This window comes from Protobothrops mucrosquamatus, unplaced genomic scaffold (assembly GCF_001527695.2).
Source record: "Protobothrops mucrosquamatus isolate PMUCROS unplaced genomic scaffold, P.Mucros_1.0 scaffold2923, whole genome shotgun sequence".
NCBI lineage: Eukaryota > Metazoa > Chordata > Lepidosauria > Squamata > Viperidae > Protobothrops > Protobothrops mucrosquamatus.
Genome location: NW_015388948.1, coordinates 192,694 through 200,489, shown reverse-complemented (window position 1 = coordinate 200,489; position 7,796 = coordinate 192,694).

Below are 7,796 nucleotides of genomic sequence, written 5' to 3'. Positions count from 1 at the left end.
TCTAGAATACAGAAAGAGATCTATTTGTGGGGTCCTTGGTGCTCTCTGAGCTTGGCTACTTTCTTGCAGATGTTTCATGACCAAACTAAATAACATCATCAGTACAAGTAGGCAGTGGAGATTGCCCTCGTTTTATATATTTGCCCTGTCCGTCTTCTTAGTGGTTCCTGTCATTTACTTCTTGATTGTTTGTCTGAGACAGTAGTTCTTTGATTGTTTGTTTCTTGACTGATGGTCTATGACAGGGGTCCCCAACCCCCGGTCTGTGGACCGGTACCGGGCCGCAGCATGCCAGCAAATGGGCTGCACAAACAAGCAAAGCCCCATCCATGGGATGCAGGCAGCACACAAAGCCATGCCCCCTCCGGTCCGCAGAAAAACCTCTCTCCACGGAACCGGTCCCCGGTGCCCAAAAGTTTGGGGACCTCTGGTCTAGGAGGAATTCCATACACACACACACAAGTTTCCTGTTTGATATTCAGACTTTGTTATTCACAACCTAACAACTGGGTTTCAACTTTGTCAACTATTGCATAAACTGGGGGAAAAAACGTTGGTGGTAATGTAATAACAAAAAGATCCAATAATAAATAATAATATGCAACTTTGTATAATATTATTAGGCACTAATAATGATATTATGCAATTAATCATTTTTGATATGTCTGAAATGGAAACTCTTCCTTCGTTAGGGCAGTCCCCCCTTTTTAAAAATATTGTTATACACACAGACACATAGACACATACATATATATACAGTATATAGATCCCTGTATATATGTATGTGTATATATCTATATCTATATATCTATATCTGTATCTACATCTACACACAGGCACACACAGATAGATAGATAGATAGATAGATAGATAGATAGATAGATAGATAGATAGATAGATAGATAGATAGATAGATAGATAGATAGATAGATAGATAGATAGATAGATAGATAGATAGATAGATAGATAGATATATATATACACACAGACACACACAGATAGATAGATAGATAGATAGATAGATAGATAGATAGATAGATAGATAGATAGATAGATAGATAGATAGATAGATAGATAGATAGATAGATAGATAGATAGATAGATAGATAGATACACACACATATACACACACATATATAAAGGGAACTGTGTGTGTGTGTGTGTGTAGTTCCATATATACACACAGACATAGAGAGACATATACATATATACATGTATATACATTCTTTTTATGATACAGCTTCTTTCATATCTGTGTTGAGCAAATTATTCCACCCAACCATTAAATAATAATGAGGTTGGTATTATTTCATGCCGAGATTTATTTTATTGCCTGATATTTCAATTATTATCTTCCCGTGGATCATTTTTATAGCATTTTGACAGGATTTTACAGTAGAGGATACATTTTAAAAAAACAGTGATTAGCAATTAGATTTCACATCTCCCTATTTTATGAGGTAAACAAAACAAAAGGGACTAGTTCGATGCTTTTTTAATTAAGACAATTGCTTCATAGAAACATAATTCAAATGATGTTCGAATAGATATAGTCCTGGAAATGTATTCCTTCATGATAGTTAAATCCTTCTGCAATCTGAAATCTATACTTTTGTAAAAAATCCTCCTTTCATTAGCTGATCCTGCCTTTTTTAAACAAGGAGTTACTGAAGTTTGTTCAATATAAAGCATGAAAATAGAAGACATCTACTGTAGAAGAGACTTAAATTTTGAACACAATCCTCTTCGTTCTACTTTATATATAGCTAAATGAATGGTGGCATGGCAAACTGGTTTCAAATTACTCAGATTAATAATAATAATAATAATAATAATAATAATAGTATTAGTAATAGTAATAGTAATAATAATAATAAAGTTGGAAGGGACCTTGGAGGTCATCTAGTCCAACCCCCTGCTCAGGCAGGAAACCCTATACAATTTCAGACAAATGGCTGTCCAGTCTCTTCTTAAAAACTTCTAGTGTTGGAGCATTCACCGCTTCTGGAGGCAGGTTGTTCCACTGGTTAATTGTTCTAACTGTCAGGAAGTTTCTCCTTAGTTCTAGGTTGCTTCTCTCGATAGGTAGACAAAAATGCCAAATCCAGTCTGAACATAATAATAATAATAATAATAATAATAATAATAATAATAATAATAATAATAATAATAATAATAATAATAAAAATAATAATAATTAATTAATAATAATGATAATGATAATAATAAGAGGGTTCTTTGCTGTTTTCTGAGCTTGATTGTTTTCTTGCAGATGTTAACTAGGTAACATCATCAGTGCTAGACATTATCGTTAGCACTGATGATGTTACCTAGTTTGGGTAATGAAATGTCTGCAAGAAAACAGCCAAGCTCAGAGAGCATCAGTGATATCAATATTCCCATTGGTAAGTGAAAATAAAACTTAAAAAAAAAAGGTGTCGGCCTTTTAAAATGTTCTTTTAGGACTTGGAGGAATTTCTTCTCAATGTAATGTCCAAAATGCTGAAGCTATTAGGGGAAATGATAATTGTCTACTAGCACCTATTCAAAAAGATCTAATTTTTTCCCCAAGTAGGCTAATCTAGTATGAATTCACCCAGAGATCGTTCAAAGAGGGAAACAAAGAATCAGTAAATTGTTGATGGCACTTCGCCAACGATCTGATGTAAAAATACAGCAGCCCTTTCTGGCGATCCCGGAGTGATTCTTAAAAGAACACTCAGCATTATTTACCTTCTATCATTTTGTATTAGTTATCAAAGTTTAGGACCTTCGTTAATAAGGCCCTTTCCGAAACAATGATAAGATGGGTGAAAAATGTTGGCTATAATATAGAACTAGAAAAATGGCANGAAACTAACCAAAGAGAGAAGCAACCTAGAACTAAGGAGAAACTTCCTGACAGTTAGAACAATTAACCAGTGGAACAACCTGCCTCCAGAAGCGGTGAATGCTCCAACACTGGAAGTTTTTAAGAAGAAACTGGACAGCCATTTGTCCGAAATGGTATAGGGTTTCCTGCCTGAGCAGGAGGTTGGACTAGATGACCTCTGAGGTCCCAGCCAACTTTATTATTATTATTATTATTATTATTATTATTATTATTATTATTATTATTATTATTATTATTATTATTATTATTATTATTATTATTATTATTATTATTATTATTATTAACAGCCAGCAGCTCAGGCATATTGTCTGTTTGCTTTATTCTTCTTTTGTACAACCAGCAAAAAAGGAGGGTCCATAGCTATGGTTCCTAAAAGGACTCCTGAATTCTAGATTCCCCCATATCCTTCCAGAGATCAAAAGGGCAATAGGAAGGCAAATATATATGTCCCAGGATAATGTTGCAGGACCCAACCTGGGTCAGTCCCTGGGATCAGAAGAAACCTTTGGATTCTTTGCTGGAGCCCATCCTAAGGGCTTCATTCTGGAATTCTGTACAGTCTCTGTCTCCAGTTCCATCATCTTGGTGAAATTTTGACAGCAAGACCCAAATATGAAAATAAATCATCGGAGTTCAACCAAACAAGGTTACTTCTATTACATTTCCATACCATTTTCAGAAGAAATAGTAGCGTTTGAAGGAAAGTGCTTCTATTTAGGGTTACGCCCAGCAATCACGTCTGCTCTGGTACAGAGATGACCATATTCACCCCAATTTTCTATTCCAGATGATGTTTCACATCACATTCTGCAGCAGTAAAGGATATCCAGCACTCAATGTGTCTTTGATCTCACTAAGCGTTCATACTTCTGCAAAACTATGATTACCTGGAGGTTTTTTGGGGTTTTTTAGATGGATGAACTATACTGACATTGTTCCCATATGCCATGTTTCCGATGCTGGTCAATTTGACCAAGAACAACAAATCAAAGTAAATACTTTTGAGAATGGACAGTGAAAAAAATGGATTGTCCTTTTAATGAAAAGGTTTCTAGAAACTGTAAGTTATGTCATGTCAAACAGTGTGTCTTCTTTAAACACCATAAAAGATCCATTTTTTGTAACTGATTTTGTGTATATATATATATATAAATATACTGCTCAAAAAAATAAGGGGAACACATCCTATAGGATTTCTCATAGGATGTGTTCCCTTTATTTTTTTGAGCAGTACATATGGAGAGGATGTGTGGGAGGAAAACTGAAAAGGAGGCTATTGTAAATAAAATATATTGAGAAAAAGCAAGTTATTACTGTTCTTCAATGGGTCCTCATCAGATGGGTCATTTTCACACCTGGCTATACTTTCTTTTAAATGTACAGGTACATATTAGGTGAAACCTGACTAAATAGCAGTAACCGTGAGAGGGATCATGGAGTCCTAGTGGATAACCAATTAAATATGAGCCAACAGTGTGCAGCAGCAGCTAAAAAAACCAATGCAATCCTCAGCTGCATTAACAGAGGGATAGAATCAAGATCACATGAAGTGTTAGTACCACTTGATAAGGCCTTGGTAAGACCACACTTGGAATAGTACATCCAGGTTTGGTCACCACAATATAAAAAAGAGGTTGAGATTCTGGAAAGCGTGCACAGAAAAACAGTAAAGATCATTAGGGGCCTGGAGGCTAAAACATATGAAGAACAGTTGCAGGATTTGCGTATGTCTAATCTAGTGAAAAGGAAGACTAAGGGCGACATGATAGCAGAGTTCCAATATTTGATGGGCTGCCACAAAGAAGAGGGAGTCAAGCTATCCTCCAAAGCACCTGAAGGCAGGACAAGAAGCTATGGATGGAAACTAATGAAGGAGAGAACCAGCCTTGAACTAAAGAGAAATTTCCTGACAGTGAGAACAATAAATCAGTGGAACGACTTGCCTCCAGAAGTTGTGGGTGCTCCATCACTGGAGGCTTTTAAGAAGAGACTGGACAGCTATTTTTCTGAAATGGTATACTGTACGGTCACCTGCCTGAGCAGGGCGTTGAACTAAAATACCTTCAAGGTCCCTTCCGACACTGTTATTATGTTATTCGTAAAATATCTGATCAGCTATAGAAGCATGCAGGATCGTTTATTTCTTCCTCCTCCGATGATGAATTTTGAGCATTTTTCTGAAATTCAACTGGGCGTTCTTTCAAGCTTAGGAAAATGCATAGCCTCCATTCATTTTGATTTGCTTCTCATCTCCCAAAGTAGCTATGCATCTTCTTTTCCTGGTGAGGCTTCTATTCTTTTAAGCTCACCTCTGTTGGGATCTCTTTTGGTTTTCCCTTGTAAATTTATCTTCAGCTAAGTCCTGCTCTATTAAATGGTTGCTGTTTCTAGTTATATACGGCCAAGGTTTTCTTTTGCTGGTACTCTATGAGTTAGCTGAGATTTGTTTTTGGTTTTTTTTTTTCCATTATTTTTTTTTGGGGGGGAAGCAGTTCCTTTATTTGAAAACCCTGACATTTATTAGCATAATAAAACTCTCGAGATGAAATTGCAATTTTTCTAGCCAGCCACTTCATTTGCTGGGGAATTTAGAAGGAATTTACTTTAAAGCCAGGTAAAAGCTAAAAAAATATGAGGTATGCACGGAGTGCCCATTAAAAAGAATAAGAAAATAGACAGCAGGATGAAAAATTACACCGCTAGACTATATGTGCTCTTTAGAAAGTAGTTGGGATGATAGACCGAAGGACAACTTTTCACTCTCCTCTCTGCTAGCATCATGCAATAATCTATAAAGTGTTGTCAGTTTAGGAATTGTTCCAGAGCTATATCTTGCTTCTAAAAATCCAGCTATCACCCCTTGAGAACAATCCCAGGCAATAATTTCAGTCTGCAGGATAGCTGTTTACCAACTACGTTGACAATATCTTGAAAGGTTCACTCTAAGAATGAATAATATTTGCTCGCATCCTTTTCGGTGGAGAAAATATTTCTTTGTTTGCATCCGGCCTTTATTATTTATTTACAAATAACTCAAGGCAGCCAACATATCCAACACATCTTCCTTCTCCCATTTTCCCCACAATAACTACAGTATCCTGTGAGATGAGTTGGGCTAAGAGAGAATGATTGGCCCAAGATCACCCAGCTGGTTTTCATAGCTAAGGCAGGACTAGAACTCCCAGTCTCCTGGTGATTGGCCCACAGTTCCCCAGCCAGCTTTCATGGATAAGGTAGGACTAGAACTCAAGTCTCCTGGTGACTGGCCCAAAGTTACCCAGCTGACTTTCATGGCTAAGGCGGGACTACAGCTCATCATCTCAAGTTAGATTGATCCAAAGTCCCCTAGCCAGCTTTCATGGCTATGACAGGGCTAGAGCTCACTGTCTCCTGGTGATTGACCCAAAGTCACCCAGCTGACTTTCATGGTTAAGGCAGGACTAGAACTCACTGTCTTCTAGTGATTGGTCCACAGTCCCCTAGCCAGCTTTCATGAATAAGGTGGGACTAGAACTCACCGTCTCCTGGTGACTGGCCCAAAGCCACCCAGCTGACTTTCATGGCTAAGGCGGGACTACATCACATCATCTCAAGTTAGATTGATCCAAAGTCCCCTAGCCAGCTTTCATGGCTAAGGCAGGACTAGAACTCACTGTCTCCTGGTGATTGGTCCACAGTCCCCTAGCCAGCTTTCATGGCTAAGGCAGGACTAGAACTCACAGTCTCCTGATGATTGGCCTAAAGTCACCCAGCTGACTTTCATGGTTAAGGCGGGACTGGAACTCACTGTCTCCTAGTGATTGGTCCACAGTCCCCTAGCCAGCTTTCATGAATAAGGTGGGACTAGAACCCACAGTCTTCTGGTGATTGGCCCAAAGTTACCAAGCTGACTTTCACGGTTAAGGCGGGACTACAACTCATCATCTCCTGGTGATTGACTCAAAGTCCCCTAGCCAGCTTTCGTTGATTAGTACTCACAGTCTCCTGCTCTCTAGCCTGGTGCCTTCACCACTAGACCTAACTGCCTCTGTTTTGTCATATGTCTAAGTGAGTGGTCCCTGGTGTTCTCTGAGCTTGGTTGTTTTCTCACAGACAGGACCCCTCATTTCAACCCTGAACTATAAATATTCTCCTTTATTGACACTTCCAAGAGGTGGGGTTGTATTGTTTTCTGTATACCTGTGTAAAAATGGGTGAGAATGGGTGAGAGTTTCTTTAATAAATGTTTTTTTTTCATCTCAGTGTAAAGCAGTGGTTCTCAACCTTTTTAATGCCACGACCCCCAACCGGTCGTAAGTCGAGGACTAAACTGGTCGTAAGTCGAGGACTAAACCGGTCGTAAGTTGAGGACTACCCAACCGGTCGTAAGTCGAGGGCTTTCCCTGCACAGGAGCGCCGCACATGCGTGGTTCCGCCCCCTGCGCCGGCCGAGGCGTAGCTGGCAAGCGGCAGAGACGGAGCAGGCCGACCACCAGCTGGCCCAGCTCAAGGGAGGCAAGGCACCCGCCGGAAAAGGGGAAAAAATGGCGGACAGCCTTGCTTGGCGACCCCTGTGAAATGGCCGATCGACCCCAAATGGGGTCACGACCCATAGGTTGAGAACCGCTGGTGTAAAGCAAAGAGATACCATTTTTTTGCAACTGTGATTGAAGGAGGTGGGTCTGACCGCAATTTGTCCCTAGTAGACTCTTTTATAAAATGTGTTCAGAAGTGTATCCAAAGTTGCAGAGTTAAGCCACGTTTACAGCACTCCTTTGAAGGATGTTCCATTGCTTCTTAGATACGTTCACACTTCAACGAACATTGTTACTGGCTTAAAATAATTGAGAATGTCTCCCAATTGATCGATCACCCCATGTATCCAAGTCCCAAGGTAAGGTATTCTACAAATGACTCGGCTTCT